Source organism: Gossypium arboreum, chromosome 7 (genome assembly GCF_025698485.1).
Source record: "Gossypium arboreum isolate Shixiya-1 chromosome 7, ASM2569848v2, whole genome shotgun sequence".
Classification (NCBI taxonomy): domain Eukaryota; kingdom Viridiplantae; phylum Streptophyta; class Magnoliopsida; order Malvales; family Malvaceae; genus Gossypium; species Gossypium arboreum.
This window is the reverse complement of record NC_069076.1, coordinates 92,460,767-92,475,731: the sequence shown is the minus strand read 5'-3', so window position 1 is coordinate 92,475,731 and position 14,965 is coordinate 92,460,767. Positions and strand designations below refer to the sequence as shown.

Sequence of the window (14,965 nt, the reverse complement as noted above, 5' to 3'; positions counted from 1 at the left end):
GAAGCTCAGTAACATATTTCTTCTGAGTCAAGAGCAAGCCCCCCTGAGACGTACGATGAACAGCTATACCCAAGAAAAAACTGAGCTGCCCCATGTCCTTGAGTGCAAACTTTTGATGAAGCTGGAGCACTACATCATTAATATCCTTGCGAGAACTGCCCGTAATCACAATATCATCAACATACGCCATAAGCAACAAATAACTTCCTGAAGTAGATCGAATGAATAGTGATGGGTCGGCCTTTGAGGCATGAAAACTAAGATGACACTCCAAGTACTGCCTTAGTGTTTGAAACCATGCTCGAGGAGCTTGCCTTAAGCCATACAGGGCTTTGTGGAGCTTACAGACTAACTTCTGACCCGAGGACCCTACCTCTTCAAACCCCGGTGGTTGTGTCATATAGAGCTCTTCAGACAACTCCCCATTAAGAAAAGTATTGTTGACATCCACCTGCCTTAGTGCCCACCTTTTCATGACGGCAATAGCAAGAACAATTTTAATTGTTGCTGCACGAACCACAGGGCTGAAGGTGTCTTGAAAATCCAGCCCAGCATGCTACGAGAAACCTTTGGCAACCAGACAAGCTTTATACTTATCCACAGAACCATTAGCCTTTTTTTTCACCTTAAATAGCCATTTGCAGCCAATTGCTCGACAATTATTCGGTAAAGGGCAGAGACTCCACGTGCGATTCTGAATCAGTGCATGTAATTCATTATGCACAGCAGCTTTCCACGACTCATTTGCCATAGCAGCATGAATATCAGTAGGAACTTCTTCAGACAGACTGGATGCTATGCTCATGTATGCTTTAGGTTTGAAGACCCTTGCCTTGCTTCGTGTAATCATAGGATGAGAATTATGAGCAACACAAGGTGGTGAGGGTGGTGAAATATGAGAGACAGATGGTGGTGAGGGTAGTGGAATAGAGGAAATGGTGTTGGACGGACAAGAAATGGAGTTAGGTGGAGAGTTTTGAGTAGGCAAACAGCTGTTGACTAAAGAAGGAGCTTGAGAGTTAGATGGAAGGACACGTGATGAAGTAGGTGTGGAAGATAAATGTGGAGATAAGACAAATAGTTTGGAACTAGTTTGTGGGATAGAGCTGGTAGGTGCAGACTTGGTAGGGACGGTTTTAAATGGAAAGACAGTCTCATTAAAAGTGACATGACGTGAGACATAAACATGACCATTAGTATCTTGACAACTGTAGCCTTTATGATATGGGGAGTACCCTAAAAATGTACAAGGGGTTGACCGAAAATTAAGTTTATGAGTGTTATAGGGGCGTAGGTTGGGAAAGCACATGCATCCGAAGGTACGTAGACATGAGTAATCAGGTGAAACTTGAAACAATTTTTCATAGGGGGAGAGATTAGCAAGGAAATGGGAAGGTAACCTGTTTATCAAATAAACGGCCGTGCTGAAGGTATCATGCCAGTAGGTTAATGGCATAGCAGCATGAGCCGGCATGGAGAGACCAGCCTCAACAATTTACCTGTGTTTGCATTCCACGATGCCATTTTGGGCAGATGTATAGGGGCAAGCAAGGCGATGCACGATACCTTGGAGAGACAGATAGGATCTCAGCACTTGAAACTCTCCTCCCCCATCAGTTTGCAAAGTTTTAAGCTTACAGCCAAGAGTTCTTTCAACTTGTCTATGGAACAAAGGAAAAACAGCAAGCACTTCTGACTTCTTTTTTAAAAAATATACCCAAGTATATCGCGTGAACGCATCCGTGAAGGCAACATAGTAGCGAAAATCATTTGAACAGATTGGTGCAGGACCCCAAACATCAGCAACAACCAACTGAAGAGGTGCAATATACTTAGTGAATGATTTCTGAAATGGGAGTTTATGTTCTTTACCAAGATGACAAGCAACACAAGGAGACAACTCTTTATTCGAATCAACAGAAGTATTACAGTTGGCTAAAGCCTTTGTAAGAATTGATTTACAAGGGTGACCAAGTCTAGCATGCCACACATTTAATGAAACATTCGAGCTTGCTGTAAAACATTGAGCTAATCCAGACGACAATACATTAGGGTAGGTGCCATGTAAGTGTAGCTTGTAGAGACCATTCTGAACAGGCCCTCGAAGAAGCACCTCCCTAGTCTTGAGATCACGCACTTGACACTCTTGAGGAAGAAACTTAAAGATCACTTGATTGTCTTTGGTGAATTTGGATACAGACAAAAGATTTTTTGTTATACCAGGAACAAATAGCAAAGATCTCATATATGACGGCCGTGTACGAGTGAGTAAAGAAGACTGACCAGTAGATAACACAAGGAGTGCATTGCCATTACCGATGTACACTTTACCTGGGCCATTGTAAGTAGTGCTTTCACCTATTGAGGAAGCTGAGTGAGTGAGATGATGGGTTGCCCCAGAATCTGGATACCACGCATTATCATCGACTGTCTCAGGAGTTGCAATGAGGGCCTGAGGGGGCGTAGGTGCAGGAGGAGTTGCACTAACAGGTGGTGAAGAGTTTGCAAGAAACGGATGAGGCCAGTTAGGAACAGGTGGAAAATACCAACCTGATGGAGTTGAAGAGGCAGCATTGGTGGATGGCACAGGGGACGATGCCCAAGGGACCATAGATGAGCCAGTGCCATACATACATATATTTACTTGTGAAGAAGGTAGAGGTGTAACACCCCGTACCCGAGACCGTTTCCGGAGCCGAACACGAGGTGTTAACGGACTTAATTCATTAATTAAACAGCTCATACAATTCATTTTAAAATTTCTAGACAAGCTGGCTAACTGCATCACAGTCGCTTTAAAAATCATATATCGAGTTACGAAACTCAAAATCCAATTCCGTAAATTTTTCCTAAAACTAGACTCATATATATATCTACTAATTTTTTTCTAGAATTTTTGGTTGGGCCAATTAGTACAGTTTATTAGTTAAAGTCTCCCCTGTTTCAGGGTTCAACTACTCTGACCTCTGTGTATTACGAATCAGATATCTCCCTGTACAAAGCTTCAATGACTATGCCGTTTGTCTCTAATAAAACTAGACTCAATAAGGAATCTGTACATATAAAGAGTGACTTCTAATTATCTTTGTAAAATTTATGGTGAATTTCCAAAGTCAGAACAGGGGATCCAGAAATCGCTCTGGTCCTGTTTCACAAAAATTTAAACATCTCATAAAATATAGCTCATATACCTGTTTTGCTTATTCCATATGAAAATAGACTCATCAAGCTTCGATTCCATAACTTATTCATTATTTAATTCCATTTCTACTATTTTTAGTGATTTTTCAAACTCACGTCACTGCTGCTGTCTGAATCTATTTTATGGTAAATTTTACCTATTTCATGGTTTCCATGGATTAGCTAGCAATTTGACATACATAATACCAAATATGATCATGATTAGCCATTCCAATGGCTAATCATTATCAAGCATTTCTATTTCCATACCACTCAATAACCATATCATAAGACCATACATATAAAATGATTATAATGCTATACATGCGGACTCAAAATATACAAGCCATTATGCCAAGATGGTATACGGATAGTGTGAGCGTGCCTCCGACCGCTTCCGATTTCCGAGCTGGCTTGTCAACACTACAAGGAATGAAAAGGAGGAGTAAGCATAAATGCTTAGTAAGCTCACATGCAAATAGCAAGTAACATAACCATATAAGCAAACATAAAACATCATTTGCATAATCATCACCAAGACATTCATATCACCTTTTCATTTATCATCTTACCATATTGTTGTTATATCGAGTTTTCAACCCGAGGGTTAAGTACATACCTGTTCAAAGTATCCATTTCACAACACTTACCAATACGTCCCTTTCATCTTGAGTATTCCTCCATTTGAGTAGAACTTTACCCGTTGAACACATCGAATATAATTCGGATACATGGATAACTTGCACATAAGTGCCACATATGTAGCCAAGCTACCATGTAACCCGCCCATAAGTGAACTCGGACTCAACTCAACGAGCTTGGGCGTCATCCATAAGTGAACTCGGACTCAACTCAACGAGTTCGGATGCCTAGTTACATCTCACGAACTCGGACTCAACTCAACGAGTTCGGACGCTCGCATCCATAAGTGAACTCGGACTCAACTCAACGAGTTCGGATGCCCAAATATCCCAAGTGACATGTCACTTGTATCCTAATCCATTCCTGAGGTTCAACGGACCTTTTCCCAATCATGTGTCTCAACCATCTTCTACGGAATGCCGATATCGATACTCGGTAGTATTTCACATTTTCCAAGTATATCACATAATTTGACATATTATCAAACAATTATCACAAGTATAATATTTCATAATAATTATCATATCATTTAAAAACATTAAAACATTTAAAATAATAACTATGTTACCAACATTTACATATGAACTTACCTCGTATGCTAAAATGGCTATTTTACCATTTCGCCCACCACTTGGTATTTTCCCATTTTAGCCCGAATTTCAGTTTTCCTTGCTCTATCATTTAAAATATAGTCTAATTAGGACTCACATTATTCAAATTGACCCAAAATCATATTTTGGAAAAATTACAATTTTGCCCCTAAACTTTTGCATATTTACACTTTTGCCCCAAAGCTCGTAAATTAAAATTCAGCCTATTTTCTTATGTTTTATGACATGCTGATCATTTTTACCTTCTATGGCAACATCAAATTCTCACTCTAACATGTACTTATGACTATTAGGTATTTTTACCGATTAAGCCCTTTTGCTCGTTTTCACTTAAAACCGAGTAGCACAAGTTGTCTAACATAATTTAAAACCTCATATTCTATCATAAAACACTAAAATACACAAATTTCACCTATGGGTATTTTTCCAAATATAAACCCTAGGTTAAATTATTGCTAGCATAAGCTAAATCGAGCAACCGGACTCCAAAAACGTAAAAATCATTAAAACGAGGCTAGAACGAACTTACAATCGAGCTTGGAAGCTTGAAAACCCTAGCCATGGTTTCTCCTTGCTATATTCGGCCATGGGGTTGAAGATGAGCAAAATTGGCTTTTAATTTTGTATTTTAATTCATTTTACCCTAAATGACCAAAATGCCCTTACTACTAAACTTTCCAAAATTCCATCCATGTCCAATTTTGTCCATAGACTTAGAAATTGGTAAAATTACTCTTTAAGGACCTGTAATTAATAATCTAATTCAATTTTATGCAAAATACTTCTAGAACACAAGTTTTGCAATTTATTCAATTTAGTCCCAAATTTCAAATTAAGCACTTTATGCATAAAATTTCTTCACGAAATTTTCACACAATCATGCAATCATATCATAGACCTTAAAATAATCATAAAATAATTATTTATATCTCGGATTTTGTGGTCACGAAACCACTATTCCGACTAGGCCCAAAATCAGGATATTACAAGAGGTTTGTAACCTGTACTCTTATAGGACGCATCAAACCTATAGTAGCAGCGGTCCACAAGATGCCTTTGCTTTCCACACAACTGACATTGAAACCGAGAGTTAGAAGAATGTGCACGTCCACGACCCCGAGTATTAGAGGAGGGGCGATAAGTCGGTGTAGGTTCAGGAACACTTGAAGGTTGATGCGTCACCATATTAACCGAACTAGGAATCTCAGACACAAGATCTTGCAATCGGGCTTCAGCATCAAGAAGCATTGTAGTCACCTCCTGAGCGTTGTAAGGAACTGGACTGGCTGTGATGATCGTAACAACAGACTCATATTCAGGTGGCAGACCATTAAGTATAGCAGTGACATGCTCATGGTCACTGATGACTTCTCCGCAACTTGCAAGATTTGCACAAAACCCCATAATCTTGACCAAGAACTCTCTCATAGACAGATTACCCTTACATTGAGAGTGCAAGGCACGCCTATAAAACATTAACCTAGACGTAGTTTTACTGCCATATAGAGCAACAATGGCATTCCAGATTTGGGCACTAGTGTCCATACCAATAAGATGAGGAAGAACAGCTGGACTTACAGAGGATAGAAGCTAAGAAGCAAGAGCACTGTCCTGCTGCTCAAATCAAGCAAACTCTGGGTTCTCATGAAACACACCATCAGCATCAGGAATTAGCGAAGAAGGAGGAACCGTACCAGTGTCCAAGAACCGTTGAAGCTTGTATGTCTTGATGGCCAAAAGAACCTGTTGGCGCCATAGTAAGTAGTTAGTATCATCAAGAAGTACACTTATTTTCTTGGTAGCAAAAAATCAGCTATCGACAACACTATCTGTAAGACTAGATGTCATGGCCGGTGTAGCAGAATGAGCAGCTGACGGACTGGTAGGCTGCGACATGGATAAACGAAGGAGAAAAGAGAAAAAAAAAATCTTGGGATCAATTGGCTCTTGATACCATGTTAAGCTAAGTAAAGAATACAATCAAGAAGAATATCATCTTATTACTTTTTTCATGAACAGAGTAGATACATGCTATTATATACTAGAATAAGCATGCTGACCACGCAAGTTCACTACTAACAGACTAATAGTTAACTCGTTATTAACAGTGGAACTACTAACAGACTAACTAACTTTTATTAGTTATGCTAACATTTTAGTATTTTTACAATTAAATTGGTGTCAAATTGACTCGTGACGTAAACTCTATCCGCCGGTTTATATATAGTATAATTTTCAAAGAGTTCGGTGACTAAACATTCTTATATAATATTTTTATATAGTATTTTATTGTTAATCATAAAAAGTAATTATAAATTAAATAAAAATAAAATTTGAACTTTATTATAATAATAATTCAAACATCACGATTTGAATTAACTTTGGATTTCTTAATATTCTTAATATTCTTTTCTTCGTCCCTAATAAATTTTATAATAATAATATAGATGAACGAAGACCTCGCAAATATCTGAATGCTTACAATTATAATAAGATAAATTATTTAAACAAGTTAACTTACACCATTACGTACCAAATAAAAGGATTTGGAAATTAAAAAATACTAAATTAATTTTTAAAGAAGAAAAATTGTCAATTTTAATGTCATTTTCAGCTTCTTAATTTCATAAGCTTCGAGATTTTTTTTGTTTTAATTTTCTTTTTCTAAAATTAAAAGAAACACTTTTACAAACAATTGGACAATGCATTTTCAAAAGTAGTTTGACAATCATTATCCACAATTGGATACCTTCCAATTGATTTGAATTAAATGATGGCAATACAATGTACACTTTCATATTTTATTATAGATTTCCAACAACCTTTCGTGTTTGGTTAATTATTTTTAATTAAATAATTATAATTTATAATTTATAATTATATTTTATTTTTAAAATTGCTTGAATTTAAAAATTCATATCTAATTGTTAATATTTTATTTTTTTAATTTATTAATGTGACATTATAAAATTTAAAACAAGCACTCTCTTGATAATTATGTAAAAAATAACATTGTAAAAGACTTGAACTTAACAAAAATTAATAATATTAACAATTCTTTAATTTTGCATTAACATTTTAATTAAAATAAAATATTTAAATTAGCTAATGACATTATAAAAGTTGAAGTATTAAATTATATAAAAATTAAATATAAAATCAAATATCTTATTTCAAAGATAGTATACAGACCAAAATTAAATTTTAATTATTTTTATATAATTAAAAATTAAATTGATCAAAATTAAAATTTTACCATTATTATTAGTAATGTAAAAAAAAACTAAGGATAAGTGTAAAAAAATTTCTTATGACTTTCTTTTTATATATATAGTAGTATAGATTTTGACTTTTTTAATTTTTAAAATTAAATTATAATACATTCATGAAAAATATATAACAAATATATTCATTAAAAATTGATGCAAAATAAAAATAAAAATTGAATTTAAACGATAAAATTAATATGTAATATTTTAATTTTGTATATATCATGTAATAATATCAAACAAAATATTATTATTTGTGAATAAATTAAAATGTACTTTTGTTAATAAGCAAGTTGTGCTCTAAAAAGTAAAAAGATTCTTAAAAATTACCTGCAAGTCGCTATAAAAATAGATAAATCAACATTTAATCCCTAGATTTTTTAATTTTTAGGCATTGATCCTTAAATTCTTTTGTAGTTTACAAGAGGTCTAGAATTTGGTTGGTTTTCTTAATTTAACCTTTAAACTTGGATTCCATTGTGATACGTTCACATGGCAGCTATGTTTTTTATTATTATGTAATAACAGATTGGGTTCACATCAAAAAAGCAAACAAAAGGTTAATTGCACTTCACATCCTTAAATTATAGTTTAGATTTTAGATTTTAGATTCTAAATTTGTTTTAACCTTCAAAACGTTGTAATTGACTCTCAAAACTTAAGGTGATTTTCCATCAGCCTATATGTCAGTTTGATGTTAAATAGTACCTCAAATTTTACATATAACATTATTAAAATAAATGGATTAAAATTTAGACATGTGTGCTTGTCATATAAAATTTAGACTTAATATATTAAAATAGTATAAAGTGTGGCAAAAGTACTATAAAGCTTGTTATACTAGTTGTTATATTGTATTTTACCTCATTTACTAAAAAATTGGGTAAATCAGTCATTACATGTTAAATCAAAAAGTAAATTAGTCTTTTTTGTTAAAAAATCCATCTATTTGTACTATTAAAAATTGGCATGGTTGATGGAATAATTAGATAGTGATACACGATGTGCCACATATACCTCATGTTGACATTCAGGGATTAGTTTTTAACAATAGAATTGGATGGAACTTTTAATTGAAAGATCAAACTGCTCTTTGATCTAACATACAAAGATTAAATTACTTATTTTTTTAGTATATGGGGCAAAATACAATCTGACTCCTAATACAATGGTTCCATGATACTTTTACTTGCAAAGTGCATTAAATTTAGAGGGGTTGAATTTTTTTAACAATTCAAGCTACTGACAAACTTGTTTAAAATCTAATCTACAAGCTTTAAATATGCTTCACATCCGACCTGGTCTAGCATTGAACATCTAGAGTGATGACTAAACCAATCAAATAGCGTGATTGATCCAATACTAATACTTTGAGAATTCAATTAAAATATTTTATAACTTTGAGTATCAATTTAAAATTTAAGCCATCATGTAAGGGCATATGGTAAAAATAACCCTAGATTAAAATAAAAGCGGATAAGATATTAAGATGTTCGGCAAAAATGCGTAAAGCTCACTCTCTCTATTAAGCCAAATGGAGGCGTCGGCATGATCCGGATGGGCCCCACCAGACCTCCAAATCAGTAATAAAAAAATTATAAGCTTGTTGGACCCACTAGATTTTTTGGACGCATCTTGATTCTTTAATAAGTATTTAAAAATTAATAATAATAATAATAATGCATCGGGACAATCACAGAGGTTTCGTGGTAGGTCCGCACGTAATTTGTAGAATTTGATTGAGCATATAAAATAATAGAGTAGGACAGACTATAGAGAATTATTCAAAATCATTTATAGATTAGATCATAGATGGATATTTATATACGTGCTCATGATGTGGCACCATCAATCATTATTTGGATGCCGTTAAAGAAGGGATAACAAAATCGAGAAATTCGGAAATTGATTTGAAAAATTCGTGGTTATGTAAATTGAATCCATTCGGATTTTTATTTAATTAATAAATAATTGTGTAAATTATATTTAATGTTATTAAATTATTTGGAAGCTTATGTTTTGATGATTAAGTTTTAAAAAGTTATATAATGGTTATTAAATTATTTGAAAGTTTTTATTTAAGTAATTGTGATATTAAGTTTTTTAAAGTTCTATTAGCAAGTTCAAAGTGATGATTTAATGATTGATCTGAGATCAAGACTCATCGATGAGTAAAATAATATATTTTAAACCCAATTAGATCTAACTATCAATGTTGAAGATTGGAGATGAAAATTGTTTGAATTTTAATTCGCAAATTTTTATATTTAAAGTTGTTTCATGGAAAAAATGAATTGTATAAAAGAAGGGAAGGAGAACTTTCAGTTGCAAGCCGTGCGAACAGAGAAGGCCATATAATAATGATTCTAAAAGCATGGAGACTTAAATGGAAACTTTCGAATTGTTTAGTGACTATTTTATAACTTTTAAAATTAAATGACCAAAACGTAAACTTACTAATAGTTTAGCATCCTTGAGTGTAGTTTACCTTAATTAAATTTAGTTTGATATGATTTAAAATTTATTGTATATTTAAAATACTTAAAAGAACTTAAAATTTTTATATCAATTTTATTTTTAAAAATATTTGTGAACAAATATGTGAAACTTTAAAAATAATATTAAAATTTTAAAAAATCATTTTATTAAAATAATATCCTAAAATCTAAAATCCAAAATTAATATAAATATGAAAAATTAAATGAAACCTAAATATCAAGAATGATTTAAAACAATGATTTAAAATTTTAAAACTGTCTTAACTCTATAATGTAAAAAGAATTTTACTGATGATTGGTTAAGAAAAGATAATTACATCTCATATGTGATTAGAAAATATTTACCGTAAGTGATAATTTGTGATGAACATCTATCTTTTAATGGATTTATAGAATATTAATGAGTAGTTATTGGACTCGTTTCAATAGATATCTTAAAAAAATTATTCATTGATTAAACAAATGTATTTATATAAATATATAAGCAGTTTTCAAAATAAGAAATTACTTTATGTAAAATTAGAATGACAAATATTTTAAAATTTACATTTATTAAAACGATCCAATATTATTATTTTTAACTCAAATTTTGTAGGTTGATATAATTAGGGCTATAAATGAATCGAACTTGAAAGAATAAACCTCTGTTCATGTTCATTTGTTTATTGTTAAGTTTATTCGTGTTCAATTTGTGTTCGTTAAGAATTTTAAATTTTTGCTCATATTCGTTTATTTAAAATTATGTGTGTTCATGTTCGTTTGTTTAATGTTCACGAACATACGAACATGTTCATTTAACTTAATCGAACATGTTCACGAACATATAATTAAACATGTTCATGAACAATGTTAATAAATAATAAACAATCAAACAAACAATAAATACATATACACATATATTGTTTAAATATAAAATAGTCAAATATAAATATTAATAATTATATTATAAATGCAAAAATACAAATTAATACAATTTTATTAATATATATTAATGTAACAATAAGCGAGTTTTAAGATAGTTTTATTAATATATATTAATAGAATTTTATAAGAATCATTGATAAATAAACGAATTTATAAACGAGTTTGTTCGTAAACATAAACAAACTGAACACACTTCTATTTGTTCGTTCATTTATTAAACGAATACAAAAATTTTATTCATACATAAACAAACGTTATACCAAGAGTTCATCCAACATTCTATTTATTTTACCCTTAAATATAATCGCATGTGATATAAACACAGTAAACGTCTTCCATTGGTGGCCACCGTCATTCTTGTTTCTTTTTCTTCAATAATTATACAATAATATATATGTGTTTATATAATCAATTGTATTTGTCAGATCATTGTCAAATAATACATATCTGATGGAGTTCTTGATTTTGATTTTAATTTTTTTAAAATATATTGCAGTTATAATAAAATTATTTTATATTAAAAGGAATACATATCCAACTAATAACTTAATTTGATTTTTTATATATAATGTGTATTTTAATCTATAATTTTCTTAATTTTAAAATAGAAAAAAGGGGTTCAAATTCATTTTCTTTTATTACTAAAATAGTAACGGTATTGATTGAGCTCAACATCTGGATTTAAACTTTGCAAATAAATTAAAAAATATATTAATATAACTTAGTAAATGCTAATAATATTTAATAGTATTATAAACTTAAGTAATTAATATAATCATTCTTATATGAGTTCAATTTGATGAACTTTTGGATTTTCTCAAATGATGAATTTTTTATGTGAATTTTGAACTTTATTTTGGAAAATTGAATTTTATTTTATAATTTTAGACAATACTTTATATAGATTTAAAAATTTTGGTAAATATTTTTAAAATAATTATTTTATTCAAAATATTTTTAAATTCTCGACTTTCTCAGTGATAGTGTTATCTAGGTGAAAGAAGTATTATAGAGGCCTTTATTCTAAAAAATAAATTGCATTTTATCCTCTATTAAAAATAGATAAAATTAGTCTATATGTCTTTTATCAAAGGGTATATTGGCCATTTTTATTAAAAGTTTCATTTATTTGTACTATTAAAAACTAGCGTGATTGGCGGAATAATAAGATAGTGAAACTTGACATGCCATGTGTACCTTATGCTGACATATAATACCAATATTTAACAGTAAAAAAAAATTTAAATTTTAATAAAATGATCAGTTTACTCTTTGATTTAATGTATAGAGACTGATTTGTTTATTTTTTAATAAAAAGAGCAACATACTGTAATACCCCAAATTTTGAATTTATGTTTTGTTAAAATCTATCATAATTAAGTATTTGTTTCAATGGTTAATTGCTTGGAATGTGTGTTTAAGGTTATGAGTCCAAATCCCATTCTTTGAAAATTTTGTTATTTTTGTCCCTATCATTAACTCTATATTTTGATTTAAGTTTTATTTTCGGTCATTTCATGTTAGAATGAATTTGTTGGTTTAGTAATAAGGTGTTAGCTTATCATTTTGTCTTATGCTCGAATCTCTGTATGAGCAAAATGACAAATTTTTTGTTAATCCCGTTTGAGTCGATCATGTAGTAATTGTGGTCTAATCGAGATCTGTATGTGGAGAAAATATGATAAGTTATCAAATTATTGAGTTAGTTAGGGTTGAAATCTTTTTAAAAAATATTATATTTTTGTTAGTATCTTTTCTTATCTTTGTTAAATTTAATTAAAATTTAATTTAATTTATTATTTTTTTTGCCAAAATTTGCCCTATTCCCCACGTTTCCCCACCTTCCCATTGACCAATTCATTTGTTTTGCTTTTCTAAAATCACTAGTCAAAATTTGCTTTTTTTTTTTTTTAGCCTTTTAGATTTTGTTTCTTTAATTCTTTAATTTATTTATTTTTATTATTTTTGTTTCAAGTGTTACCATTTATTTTTCTTTCCCAATTCCACGTTTCTTTAATTTTGTTTTACCTTTCTTGCTGATTTATTTCGCACTACTATATTCTTCTTTCTCTTTTCTTGTTACTATAAATTCTTTTTGGAACTTTAATCCTTGTTCTGTTTACTGCAAATGGTGGGGTAAGTTTTCTTTACGTTCTCTTGTATATGTGTGGGTTATAAATGTTTTTAGGCCTTGGGGTTGTATTAAGTTTGTGTTTTTGGGTTTTTGTAATAATTTCGATACATTTTTAGGAAGAGAACGAGAAGCAATCGGAAGTCATCCAACAACTTAGACGTTGAGCAATCGGAAGTCCTCCAACAACTTAGACGTCGGTTTGTTGTTGATTTCTTTTGGGGTAGTCTTCGAATGCGTTTTTGGGGGGTCGATTAAGTACGTTGTGGTTGAATTTTTGTTAAGTTTCCTGAACCGTTACTAATTTGGTTGTGATAATTATCAATTTAAGTGTTGGATATCTCGTAGTTGCTTTCGCATTGAAATCGTATTAGGTGTGTAACGAAAAACCTGAAAAACAGTGAACGACGAAAGTTATAAGTCGACACTGTCGACGCCACACGACCGTGTGCAAACTTTGAGCCACATGGTTGGGCCAGTTGGGCTGTGTGGACCACATGAGCGTGTTTGAGGCCGTGTGTGCCCAAAATTCTAAATTTTTCACTAGGACCGTAAACATCATTTGAATCGAACGTAGGCTTTCTGTAGGGTTGGTATGTTATTAATTAAGTTATAAAGCATGAATTTTGGACATCTGTTAGTGATAAAGCATGAATTTTGGACATCTGTTAGTGTAAAATAGAATATTTGTTCGCATGTCTGAAATTAAGTTTTATGAGTAATGTCGAAACCATTTTTTTGTAAAAGCGGGAATAGACTTTGTTTAAAAATGAAAATTAAAACGGGAGTCGCTACCGATCTTTATTAGGTGTGATCAGATCACCTTTGTTTTAATAATACTTTTTTGTTTACTAAAACGGTGTTTTTGGTTTACGAAACTCGAGAGAATGGGTTCGGGAGTCGGTTACGTGCGAGGAAGGATTAGCACCCTCGTCACGCTCAAAATTGGTACCAAATTGATTAGTTAGTGTCTTAATGTCGAAAGTTGAAAATCGGGAACGGATTTAAGATATGATCTTTTTTATCAATGTCGATTTTAAAAACGCTTGAATTAGCTCAAAATAATTGTTAAAGATTTCCTCGTCTCGAGATATCAGAGTATCACATCCCGTAAGTTAGGATGCGATACCATGAACTCCCGGGCGCAAGTTTGTCTTTAATTTTAATTGGGATTCTGTGTCTTTTAAAACTCGAAAGGATATTTGGCCATTTAAGATCAACGGGAAAACTGAAACCCCGTAAGTTAGGCACAATTCCTCGATGTTCCAAAACGCGAAACATTGCTTTATTTTGAAAATTTTTGTTTTTGAACAATAGCGAGTACGATATTTAAACAACGTGCATTATTTGTTTGGATTAAAATAAAACGATTTATTGGATAAATGCAAAGAGGCTTGATTCATGAGGCAATGATATGAAATACAAAATAGTAATGAGCCTAGAATAACGATACATGAACACGACATTATACGAATGAATAACAACAATACAAAAATATGAAATAAACGAATTAAAGTATACAATGGCAATAATCATACAACATTTAAATAATAACATCGATAAATAAAGACCAATGAATTAAATGATAAAAAGTATAAAACAAATTAAAATATATAAAATGTAAACAAATTTTAGAATGATAATAAATGAGTTTAAAATAAATAATGTAAAAGAAGAATTTTAAAATCTATAATACACAAAGCAAATTAA

At 31.3% G+C, this 14,965-nt stretch overlaps 1 long non-coding RNA gene across 1 annotated transcript; it reads left to right on the top strand.

Moving 5' to 3' along the window:
• The first annotated feature begins 12,980 nt into the window (after positions 1–12,980).
• LOC128295108 (uncharacterized) lies at positions 12,981–13,595 on the top strand. Its single transcript, XR_008285423.1, has 2 exons — positions 12,981–13,260; positions 13,375–13,595. It is a non-coding gene; the product is annotated as an uncharacterized LOC128295108 (long non-coding RNA).
• Positions 13,596–14,965: the final 1,370 nt, after the last annotated feature.